Here is a 14,355-nt window from a genome sequence, read left to right on the forward strand (position 1 = left end):
TGGTCTGGGCAAAGATATTTTGGGAAAGACCTCAAAAGCACAGGCAACAAAATCAAAAATAGACAAACAGAATTACATTAAGCTAGAAACCTTCCGCATAGCAAAAGAGACAATCAGCAAACTGAAGAGACAACCTACCAAATGGCAGAAAATATTTGCAAACTATCCATCCAACAAGGGATTAATAACCAGAACACTTAAGGAATTCAGACAATTCAATAGAAATAAATAAATAATCTGATTTTAAAATGACAAAAGGCTTCAATCGACATTTCTCAAAAGAATACATATGAAGGGCTAATAGGTATATGAAAAAAAAGTTCAACACCATTAATCATCAAGGAAATGCCAGTCAAAACCACAATGAGATATCATCTCATTATAGTTACAGTGGCCATTATCAAAAATACAAAAAATAACAAATGCTGGCAAGGACACAGAGAAAGGGGAAGGCTCATACATTGTTGACAGGGATGTAAAATATTACAGCCATTATGGAAAACAGTATGGAGGTTCCTCGATAAACTAAAATTAGAGCTACCATATAATTAAGCAATCTCACTGAGGAGTGTATATCCAAAAGAAAGAAAATCAGTATATCGAAGAGATATCTGCACTCCCATGTTTATTGCAGCACTACTCACAATAGCCAAAATATGGAATCAACCAAGCGTCTATCAATGGATGAAGGGCCAAAGAAAATGTGACAGGGAAGGGTAATGGCGTGGGGAGCAGGTGGGGATGGTTAATGGGTACCAAAAAAATCATTAGAAAGAATGAGTAAGACCTACTATTTGATAGAACAACAAGATGACTATAGTCAATATCAATTTAATGGTATATTTTGAAATAACTAAAAGAGAATAATTGGATTGTTTGTAACACAAGGATAAATGCTTGAAGGGATGGATACCCCATTTTCCATGATGTGATTATTATGCATTGTATGCCTGTATCAAAACATCTCATGTACATCATAAATATATACGCCTACTATGTATCCACAAAAATTAAAAATTAAAAACTTTTATGAAAAAAGAAAATGTGACAGATATACAGAATGGAAGACTATTCAGCCACAAAGTGAATAAAATCCTGCCATTTTTAGCAACACAGATGGAACTAGACTAGAGGTTATTATGCTAAGAGAATCCAGCCACAGAAAGACAAATACTGCATGTTCTCACATGTGGGAACTAGAAAGTAGACCTCATGGAGGTAGATAGCAGAACGATGTTTACCAGAGGCTGGGAAGGGAAAAGGATGAGGATTGGGGGATAAGCATAAGTTGGTTAACAGGTACAAAAATACAGTAAAATAGAAGGAATAAGTTCTAGTATTCTATATTAGAGTAGGGAAATTATAGCTAATAATTTACTGTGTATTTCAAAATAGCTAGATTAGTAATGTTCCTCACACACATACAAAACATAAAACTTTGAGTTGATGGATTTCCCAATTACCCTGATTTGATCATTACACATGATTTTGCTACATATGTCAAAATATTTTGGTACACAGATGTCAGAATATCACACGTTCTCCCAAAATAAGTGCAAATAAGATATATTTCAATTTTAAAAAACACAATAATGAAATTTGCTGCACTGATTGATTCCTTTCATGAAAGATTTCTTTATAGAATGTGATGCTGTTTGATAGCATTTTATCCACAGCAGAACTTCTTTCCAAATTGTAGTCAATCCTCTCATACCCTGCCACTTCCTTTTAAACTAAGTTTAATAATACTCCAAATCCTTTGTTGTCATTTTACCAATTTTCACAGCACCTTCATCAGGAGTAGATTTCACCTCCAGAAACCACTATGTTCATCCATAAGGAGCAACTCCTCATAGGTTAAAGTTTTACTATGAGATTTTAGAAACTTAATCACATCTTGGAGCTCTAGTTCTAATTGTAGTTCTCTTGCTATTTCCACCAAGTCATCTGCAGTGACTTCCTTTGCTGAAGTCTTCAACTCCTCAAAGTCATCCCCATCGGTTGGAATAAACTTCTTCCAAAATCCTGTTAATGTTGATGTTTGGACATCCTCCCAAGAATCACATGTATGCTTAGTGGCCTCTAGAATGCTGAAATTTTTCCAGAAAGTTTCAATTTAATTTGCCCAGATCCATCAGAGGAATCACTATCTACAGCAGCTATAGCTTTACAAAATATATTTCTTCAATAATAGGACTTGAAATTCTAACGTACTTCTTGATCCATAGCTGCAGAATGAATGTTGTGCTAGCAAGCATGAAAACAACATTAATCTCCACGTACATCTCCATCAGAGCTCTTGGGTGACCATGTTCATTGTCAGTGAACAGTAATATTTTGAAAGGAGTCTTTTTTTCTGAGCAGTAGGAATTAATAGTGGGCTTAAAATATTCAGTAAATCATACTGTAAACAGATGTGCTGTCACCCATGTTTTATTGTTCTGCTGATAGAGAATAGGCGTAGTGGATTTGACATACTTCTTAAGGGCTCCAGGATTTTCAGAATGGAAAATAAGCATTGGCTTCCATTTAAAGTCACCAGTTACATTAGCCCCTAACAAGAGTCAGCCTGTCTTTTTAAGCTTTGAAGCCAGACGTTGACTTCTCCTCTCTAGTTAGGAAAGTTTCAGTTGGCATTTTTTCCCAATGGAAGGCCATTTCATTTCAGGGAATATCTGTTGTTTAGCCATCTCCATCAATGAGCTTAGCTAGATCTTCTGAATAACTTGCTGCAGCTTCTCCATCCGCACTTGCTGCTTCACCTAGAGCTTTAATGTTATGAAGACAGCTTCTTTCTTTAAACCTCATGAACCAACTTCTGCCAGCTTCCAACTTTTCCTCTGCCACTTTCTCACCTCTCTGAGCCTTCACTGAATTAAAGAGAGTTAGGGACTTATTCTGGATTAGGCTTTGGTTTAAGTGAATGTTTTGACTTGTTTAATCTTCTATCCAGACCACTAAATGTTTCTCCCTATCAGCAATAGGGATATTTTGCTTTCTCGTCATTTATGTGTTCACTGGAGTAACACTTTTAATTTCTTTTAAGAACTTTAATTTTACGTTCATAATTTGGCTACCTGTTTGGTGCAAAAGGCCTAGCTTTCCACCCATCTTGGCTTCCAACATGCCTTACTAAGCTTCATTATTTCTAGCTTTTGATTTAAAGTGAGAAATACGCGACTCTTCATTTCACTTGAACACCTGGAGCCCATCATAGGTTTATTTACTGGCCTACTTTCAATATTGTTATGTCTCAGGGAATAGGAAGGCCTGAAGAGATGGAGAGAGATCAGCAAACTGCCAATCAGTGGAGCAGTCAGAACATACACAACCTTTATCAGTTACATTCACCATCATTGTCATGCTTCATGACACCCCAAAATAATTCCAATAGTAACATCAAAGATCACTGATTGCAAATTACCATAATAAACATAATAATAATAAAAAAGTTTGAAATACAGTGAGAATTACCAAGATGGGACAAGGGACACGAAATGAGCAAATGCTGTTGGAAAAATGGCACTGACAGACTTCCCCAATGCATAGTTGCGGCAAACCTCCAATTTGTAAAAAAAAAAAACAAAAAACAAAAAACAAAACAATATCTGTGAAGCACAATAAAGCAAAGTGCAGTAAAGTACAATAAAACAAGAATGAGATATGCCTGTATATCTCTCCTCATATCCTGCCACATAGACAACTTACTCAATACAGATTAAAAGTAATGACTGTGTAGGTAGGTTGTTTGGGTCCTAATCCTGACTTTATAACTTACTGGTTTTATGTCCTAATGCTGACTTTGTAATTTATTGGTTTTGTCTGGGCCTTTAAAATCCTGCTTCTGCCGGGCACTGTGGCTCACACCTGAAATCCCAGCACTTTGGGAGGCCAAGGTGGGCGGATCACTTGAGGTCAGGAGTTCGAGACCAGCCTGACCAACATGGTGAAACCCTGCCTCTACTAAAAATACAAAAATTAGCCAGTTGTGATGGCAGGCCCCTGTAGTCACAGCTACTCGGGAGGCTGAGGTAGGAGAATTGCTTGAACCTGGGAAACGGAGATTGCAGTGAGCTGAGGTCACACCACTGCACTCCAGCCTTGATGACAGAGCAAGACTCCGTCTCAAAAAAAACAAAAAATTCCTGCTTTTTTGTCTCTAAAAAGGATGTACCAGTAGTACATGCTTCATAGTGTTTGTTGAAAGAATGAAATAAGACAATATCTGTTTAATGCTTAGAGTAGTACATTACCTATTTGATATATAGCAAGTAATCAATGCTACCTATTTTTATTAATTTTGCAGCAGTACAATAAAATCTTAAAAGCTGGAGCTCACAAGTAATAAGCATGTCTCCATATGTGCTACCTGAATTAATTCAAAATAAATCTGATACTATGCTAACGATAAGCATAGGACTTTCCCACAACTTTGTTCATTACTTTGACATTACTTACTCATTAGCACTAATATTCATGAGCATTCAAATAAATTCTCAAGAGAACAACCCCATCAAAAAGTGGGCGAAGGACATGAACAGACACTTCTCAAAAGAAGACATTTATGCAGCCAAAAAACACGTGACAAAATGCTCATCATCACTGGCCATCAGAGAAATGCAAATCAAAACCACAATGAGATACCATCTTACACCGGTTAGAATGGCAATCATTAAAAAGTCAGGAAACAACAGGTGCTGGAGAGGATGTGGAGAAATAGGAACACTTTTACACTGTTGGTGGGACTGTAAACTAGTTCAACCACTGTGGAAGTCAGTGTGGCGATTCCTCAGGGATCTAGAACTAGAAATACCATTTGACTCAGCCATCCCATTACTGGGTATATACCCAAAGGGCTATAAATCATGCTGCTATAAAGACACATGCACATGTATGTTTACTGCAGCGCTATTCACAATAGCAAAGTCTTGGAACCAACCTAAATGTCCAGCGATGATAGACTGGATTAAGAAAATGTGGCACATATACACCATGGAATACTATGCAGCCATAAAAAATGATGAGTCCATGTCCTTTGTAGGGACATGGATGAAATTGGAAATCATCATTCTCAGTAAACTATCGCAAGGAGAAAAAACCAAACACCGCATGTTCTCACTAATAGGTGGGAATTGAACAATGAGAACACATGGACACAGGAAGGGGAACATCACACTCTGGGGACTGTTGTGGGGTGGGGGAAGGGGGGAGGGATAGCATTAGGAGATATACCTAATGTTAAATGACGAGTTAATGGGTGCAGCACACCAGCATGGCACATGTATACATATGTAACTAACCTGCACATTGTGCACATGTATCCTAAAACTTAAAGTATAATAATAATAAAATAAAAAAAGAAAGATATTAAATTTTCTCCAAAATTTATACTCTAATGAAATTTCCAGTATGTGTGGAATCATTTTGATTTCCAGATAACTCATTTCCAGCAACATCATGTTTAAATCACTGTCAATGGCTAAAAACACTGGGTACAGTTTGTATTACACTTTTACGTGTAGATCACTCTGCGCAGTAAAGAAATTTCCAAAGAAAGTTACCTATCAATCTAATTACTATAAATCAATAATATTATCCCCTTGATTTACACTGTAATTTCAAAAACTTGAAACCATTACTAATGGCTCGTTAATTGTTTATGACTTTTGAAAATCCGAATATTCATTTTAAGTTTGGGTCTTTCTGAAGACAGTCATTTTAAAAGATGGCTTATTCAGGTTTGAGTTTTTGTGTAATTTTTTTTTTTGAGAGCACATTTGTACCCTATTTTTGGCTTTGTTTTCCATCTCCAGGTTGGTAATGACTCCTACAGTAGGGGTCCAATGTAGGGATCATTTCACACCACATGGAAATGCAACTGCTGAAGTGAACTACTTCAAGTCCAAGGGAAGCTGAAAGGACTTTCCAAATCCCACAAACTGTAATTTCCCAAGAGGGATTTAGTCAAGGCAGTAAAGTTCATGGATTTGAAGGCAACTTAGAGAAGCTTTAATGGTGATCAAGACCCTCAACTTTAACATCTCATTTTAAGGCCAGGAACAAAGTGAAGAAAAGGCTGCATCAGGGCAAGCAGAGTCAATGCTTTAAAAAAAAAAAAAAAAGGTGCTGACAGAATTGTCTATTTGCAGCTCCAGGGTATTCTTGAGCAGCAGTTCTCAAACTTTTTGGCCTCGGGCTTCTTTACACTTAAAATTATTGAGGAAATTCTAAAAAGTTTCTTTTTTTAGGTTATATCTATCCATGTTTACAGTAGCACAAACTAAAACTGAGAAATATTTAAAATATTTTTCATTAAAAATATATTTATTGCATGTTAGCATAAATAACATATTTTATAGAAATAACTATATTTCCCCAAAAAAAGAGACAAGTAGTATCATTTTACATTTTTGTAAATCCATTTAACATCCAGTTTAATAAGAGACACTGAATTCTCATATTGGCTTTTGCATTCAATCAAATGGTATGTGTTTTTTTGGTTGAAGTATATGAAGAAAATCAGGGCTCACACAAATACGTAGTAGGAAAGACAGGAGTATTCTAATAGCATTTTTATATATTTGTGGATTTCTTCCTTTGACACCACATCAAAACTCAAATTGTAGTTTCATAAAGCTAAGTTGCAATAAGTAATCTGAAAACATATCAATTAATTTTGCATACTCTGTAACATTAAAATCCATTGGGCTTTTCTTGCACTCTAAATGGATCTTTTACACATGAATGATTTTGTAACATCATGAGATGATCATTTGGAAAACACTGCTTCACTGAGTTATGCAGATCTTCAAAATGTTGGCAGATTTTATTATATAATATCAAAAAATATCACCACTGATCTCATCATAAAAGTCTATTAAGTATTGGAAAAATCAAGATCACATAACTGATGCAAGTTTTAAAAAATTCTTCTAATTTTCACTTGAAAGCTTGAGTGACAACTCATTTAATTTGTTTTTGAGAAAATATCTGTCAAATATCCAAGTTTGAAGAACCATAGTTTGTCAGTTGATCTTTCAAAATGGAAATTTTAAATTTCATGAAAAAGTGGCTATGTTACTAGGTTCGTGGAAAAGTAATTATGGTTTTTGCCATTACTTTTAATGGCAAAAGTAATGGCATTAAAAGTAATGGCAAAAACTGCAATAACTTTTACACCAACCTATAGCTTTCAACTCAAAGCACACACAAATGCTTTAAACATCACTCCATCCCATTTTGTTACTCCAAATATCTAAAAAGGTATACTGTAGGATGAGTTAATAAAACTAGCAATTTTACTGCTTCATAAGGAACATTCATAAGGAATGTAAAACTGACATTTTTGAAAATGTGTGGTTGTATTAGTCTGTTCTCACACTGATAATAAAGACATATCCAAGACTGGCTAATTTATAAAGGAAAGAGGTTTAATTGACTCACAGTTCCACATGGCTGGGGAGTCCTCACAATCATGGCAGAAGGCATGAGGAGCAAAGTCGCATCTTACATGGCGGCAGGCAAGTGAGCTTGTGCAGGGGAACTCCCATTTATAAAACTATCAGATCATTGGGCGCTGTGGCTCACACCTGTAATCCCTGCACTTTGGGAAGCCAAGGTGGGCTGATCACGAGGTCAGGAGTTTGAAACAGCCTGACCAACATGGTGAAACTGTCTCTACTAAAAATACAAAAATTAGCCGGGCGTGGTGGCGCATGCCTGTAATCCCAGCTATTCAGGAGACTGAGAGAGGAGAACTGCTTGAACCCGGGAGGTGGAGGTTGCAGTGAGATGAGATCGTGCCACTGCACTCCAGCCTGGGCGACAGAGTGAGACTCTGTCTCAAAACAATAAAATAAAATAAAATAAAATAAATAAAATAAAATAAAATAAAATAAAATAAAATAAAATAAAATAAAATAAAATAAAATAAATAAAATAAAATAAAATAAATAAAATAAAATAAAATAAATAAAATAAAATAAAATAAAATAAAATAAAATAAAAAATAAAATAAAATAAAAAATAAAATAAAATAAAATAAAATAAAATAAATAAAATAAAATAAAATAAAATAAAATAAAATAAAATAAAAAATAAAATAAAATAAAATAAAAAATAAAATAAAATAAAATAAAATAAAATAAAATAAAAAATAAAATAAAATAAAATAAAATAAAATAAAATAAAATAAAATAAAAAATAAAATAAAATAAAATAAAATAAAATAAAATAAAATAAATAAAATAAAATAAAATAAATAAAATAAAATAAAATAAAATAAAAAATAAAATAAAATAAAATAAAAAATAAAATAAAATAAAATAAAATAAAATAAAATAAAATAAAAAATAAAATAAAATAAAATAAAAAATAAAATAAAATAAAATAAAATAAAATAAAATAAAATAAAAAATAAAATAAAATAAAATAAAATAAAATAAAATAAAAAATAAAATAAAATAAAATAAAATAAAATAAATAAAATAAAATAAAATAAATAAAATAAAATAAAATAAAATAAATAAAATAAAATAAAATAAAATAAAATAAAATAAAAAATAAAATAAAATAAAAAATAAAATAAAATAAAATAAAATAAAATAAATAAAATAAAATAAAATAAAATAAAATAAAATAAAATAAAAAATAAAATAAAATAAAATAAAAAATAAAATAAAATAAAATAAAATAAAATAAAATAAAATAAAATAAAATAAAATAAAAAATAAAATAAAATAAAATAAAATAAAATAAAATAAATAAAATAAAATAAAATAAATAAAATAAAATAAAATAAAATAAAAAATAAAATAAAATAAAATAAAAAATAAAATAAAATAAAATAAAATAAAATAAAATAAAATAAATAAAATAAAATAAAATAAAATAAAAAATAAAATAAAATAAAATAAAAAATAAAATAAAATAAAATAAAATAAAATAAAATAAAATAAAATAAAAAATAAAATAAAATAAAATAAAATAAAATAAAATAAAAAATAAAATAAAATAAAATAAAATAAAATAAATAAAATAAAATAAAATAAAATAAATAAAATAAAATAAAATAAAATAAAATAAAAAATAAAATAAAATAAAATAAAAAATAAAATAAAATAAAATAAAATAAAATAAAATAAATAAAATAAAATAAAATAAAATAAAATAAAATAAAAAATAAAATAAAATAAAATAAAATAAAATAAAATAAAAAATAAAATAAAATAAAATAAAATAAAAAATAAAATAAAATAAAATAAAATAAAATAAATAAAATAAAATAAAATAAAATAAAATAAAATAAATAAAATAAAATAAAATAAAATAAAAAATAAAATAAAATAAAAAATAAAATAAAATAAAATAAAATAAAATAAAATAAAATAAAATAAAAAATAAAATAAAATAAAATAAAATAAATAAAATAAAATAAAATAAAATAAAATAAAAAATAAAATAAAATAAAAAATAAAATAAAATAAAATAAAATAAAATAAAATAAAATAAAATAAAAAATAAAATAAAATAAAATAAAATAAAATAAATAAAATAAAATAAAATAAATAAAATAAAATAAAATAAAATAAAATAAAATAAAAAATAAAATAAAAAATAAAATAAAATAAAATAAAATAAAATAAAAAATAAAATAAAATAAAATAAAATAAAATAAAATAAAATAAAATAAAAAATAAAATAAAATAAAATAAAATAAATAAAATAAAATAAAATAAAATAAAAAATAAAATAAAATAAAAAATAAAATAAAATAAAATAAAATAAAATAAATAAAATAAAATAAAATAAAATAAAAAATAAAATAAAATAAAAAATAAAATAAAATAAAATAAAATAAAATAAAATAAAAAATAAAATAAAATAAAATAAAATAAAATAAAATAAAATAAAAAATAAAATAAAATAAATAAAATAAAATAAAATAAAATAAAAAATAAAATAAAATAAAAAATAAAATAAAATAAAATAAAATAAAATAAAAAATAAAATAAAATAAAATAAAATAAAATAAAAAATAAAATAAAATAAAAAATAAAATAAAATAAAATAAAATAAAATAAAATAAAAAAAAAAATAAAATAAAATAAAATAAAATAAATAAAATAAAATAAAATAAAATAAAATAAAAAATAAAATAAAATAAACTAAAAAATAAAATAAAATAAAATAAAATAAAATAAAATAAATAAAATAAAATAAAATAAAATAAAAAATAAAATAAAATAAAATAAAATAAAAAATAAAATAAAATAAAATAAAATAAAATAAAATAAAAAATAAAATAAAATAAAATAAAATAAAATAAAATAAATAAAATAAAATAAAATAAAATAAATAAAATAAAATAAAATAAAATAAAATAAAAAATAAAATAAAAAATAAAATAAAATAAAATAAAATAAAAAATAAAATAAAATAAAATAAAATAAAATAAATAAAATAAAATAAAATAAAATAAAAAATAAAATAAAATAAAATAAAATAAAATAAAATAAAATAAATAAAATAAAATAAAATAAAATAAAATAAAAAATAAAATAAAATAAAATAAAAAATAAAATAAAATAAAATAAAATAAAATAAAATAAAATAAAAAATAAAATAAAATAAAATAAAATAAAATAAAATAAAAAATAAAATAAAATAAAATAAAATAAAATAAATAAAATAAAATAAAATAAAATAAATAAAATAAAATAAAATAAAATAAAATAAAAAATAAAATAAAATAAAATAAAAAATAAAATAAAATAAAATAAAATAAAATAAAATAAATAAAATAAAATAAAATAAAATAAAATAAAAAATAAAATAAAATAAAATAAAATAAAATAAAATAAAATAAAAAATAAAATAAAATAAAATAAAATAAAAAATAAAATAAAATAAAATAAAATAAAATAAATAAAATAAAATAAAATAAAATAAAATAAAATAAATAAAATAAAATAAAATAAAATAAAAAATAAAATAAAATAAAAAATAAAATAAAATAAAATAAAATAAAATAAAATAAAATAAAAAATAAAATAAAATAAAATAAATAAAATAAAATAAAATAAAATAAAATAAAAAATAAAATAAAATAAAAAATAAAATAAAATAAAATAAAATAAAATAAAATAAAATAAAATAAAATAAAAAATAAAATAAAATAAAATAAAATAAAATAAATAAAATAAAATAAAATAAATAAAATAAAATAAAATAAAATAAAATAAAATAAAAAATAAAATAAAAAATAAAATAAAATAAAATAAAATAAAATAAAAAATAAAATAAAATAAAATAAAATAAAATAAAATAAAATAAAAAATAAAATAAAATAAAATAAAATAAAATAAATAAAATAAAATAAAATAAAATAAAAAATAAAATAAAATAAAAAATAAAATAAAATAAAATAAAATAAAATAAATAAAATAAAATAAAATAAAATAAAAAATAAAATAAAATAAAAAATAAAATAAAATAAAATAAAATAAAATAAAATAAAAAATAAAATAAAATAAAATAAAATAAAATAAAATAAAATAAAATAAAAAATAAAATAAAATAAATAAAATAAAATAAAATAAAATAAAAAATAAAATAAAATAAAAAATAAAATAAAATAAAATAAAATAAAATAAAAAATAAAATAAAATAAAATAAAATAAAATAAAAAATAAAATAAAATAAAAAATAAAATAAAATAAAATAAAATAAAATAAAAAATAAAATAAAATAAAATAAAATAAATAAAATAAAATAAAATAAAATAAAATAAAAAATAAAATAAAATAAACTAAAAAATAAAATAAAATAAAATAAAATAAAATAAAATAAATAAAATAAAATAAAATAAAATAAAATAAAAAATAAAATAAAATAAAATAAAATAAAAAATAAAATAAAATAAAATAAAATAAAATAAAATAAAAAATAAAATAAAATAAATAAAATAAAATAAAATAAAATAAATAAAATAAAATAAAATAAAATAAAATAAAATAAAAAATAAAATAAAAAATAAAATAAAATAAAATAAAATAAAAAATAAAATAAAATAAAATAAAATAAAATAAATAAAATAAAATAAAATAAAATAAAATAAAATAAAAAATAAAATAAAGTAAAAAATAAAATAAAATAAAATAAAATAAAATAAAAAATAAAATAAAATAAAATAAAATAAAATAAAATAAAATATAAAATAAAATAAAAAATAAAATATAAAATAAAAAATAAAATAAAATAAAATAAAATAAAAAATAAAATAAAATAAAATAAAAAATAAAATAAAATAAAAAATAAAATAAAATAAAATAAAATAAAATAAAAAATAAAATAAAATAAAATAAAATAAAATAAAATAAAATAAAATCATCAGATCTCATAAGTCTTATTCACTACCAGGAGAACAGTATAAGGGAAACAGCCCCCATTATTAAATTACCTCCCACCAGATTCCTCCCATGACATGGGGGGGTTATTACAATTCAAGGTAAAATTTGGCTGGTGACACAGAGTCAAACCATATCAGTGGCAATAAGGGATACCATACCTACTAATAGAGTTAGTGAAACTGCCTTGATTCATGTGCCAGAAGTGTTGCACACCACAGCTTTCGCACCATCAGAACAAACGTAAACACAATGCAAAAGATAAATATCACCTCAGTATTATTATAAAAATAGTTATGACTTAATAGACGTCCTAAAAGGGTCTTGAGTACCCCAAGAACCCATGAACCACATTTTGAGAATTGCTATTCTAGAGAATTCCAGCCCTATTTAGTTGGACCACTCTGAAGGAGGAAAAAAAACCATAGGCTCTTTAGAAGGGCTGAATGTCTTCTGTTTCAGCTTTCCTTGTAGGATCTAGCTTAGGACTGAAATTGGGGTTCCCTACTTGATTGACACTATGAGGAATATTATCAAAATATAGAAAAGACAAATAAGACAAATTTAGCTCCCTTTTTTCTAAAACAAAACAACAGAGTAGCCCTTATTTTTTCTGAACCCCTAAAGCTCCATTAGTGTTCTGACAAATTCTGTGTCACTCTGTACAAAGTTCTATACACAGTGAAATAATTAAAAGAGAAAAAATCAAAATAATGGCATAATTTGGAAAATTGTTCATTGTGATAAACTACGGATTTTGCTCTATCATTTTGAACTTGCCTAAGCATGGTCACTGTTTTTCTACAAAATATTATGTACATATACCTTAAATGTTCTGAAAAAACCCCTCATTTTACAGATAACATAAACTGAAGCTCAAGGAATTTCCATTTAAATATATAATTTTAGAATTGAAACAGTCCTTCAGTTCACCTAATTCAACCTTCGTCCTAAGTAAACTTCATGCTTCTTATATGGTCTTCCTGGCTTGCCTTGAACCCCACCAGTAGCAGGTAGCTCCCTGCCTCGAGAGGTGTTATTGCATTCCAAACTGACATCACCAGCAATTCAGATGTTTTTCTTTAGATTGAGATAAAGCAAGTCCTATATATACTTTCTGATTTGGCATAATATTTCTATTTCCTAAGAACATGTTAGCTTTTCCACAGTCAAAACATAATATTAGCTTGGAGTGACCAGGTGATTTGTAAAACCCATAAGTCTTTTACATGAATTGTCAAGTCTACCCTAGGCCACCTTTGGATTATACTGCTGATAGTTTCCTCTAATGTTAAGGTTTTTTTGGCTTGTTTGTTATTTTTTATGTTTAATAATTTCATATCAAATTACATAATGACTTGTTTTAATCACTAATGGTAACGTTTTAAAATTAAATTTCATGTAGTTCACATTGGCCCATAGTGTAATATCTTGTGGTCATTTCAATTTTTGATTTATTCAACACTGATGGTACCTACACACAATTTATATCATCAGCAATGTTGGTTTAGAGGCCAAACATGTCTTAATCTAATTTTCTTTCTAATAGCGGTAATGACAGGGAGAAGAACATAGGACTGCGGCTGTGACATGAGACTAGAGATACTCACTTATTAAACCAGTTATGTTACGATTTCACAGTAGTGTTCTAGGCCCTTAGCATAAGTACACTAATCTATACACATTGAGCTTGAAGGATTCAACCACCAACAATCCCATGTAATTAATTCATACTAAAAGCTCTATTAGCAACATTACTCTTATGGCTATTATTATTATGCTTCTTATTAAATATTTTTTCAGAGAGTCAGTGCTGGAATGTTTTTCTCCTCAATCCTGTTTCAGAGGCTTTTTCATAATAACACAATGACTTTTGAGGAGAGAAGCCAATGAGCTATCTCTTGAATTCTTACATGGTCTATGAATGCTGAATCAATGCTAAATGCCC

Source organism: Gorilla gorilla, chromosome 2, assembly GCF_029281585.2.
Source record: "Gorilla gorilla gorilla isolate KB3781 chromosome 2, NHGRI_mGorGor1-v2.1_pri, whole genome shotgun sequence".
Classification (NCBI taxonomy): domain Eukaryota; kingdom Metazoa; phylum Chordata; class Mammalia; order Primates; family Hominidae; genus Gorilla; species Gorilla gorilla.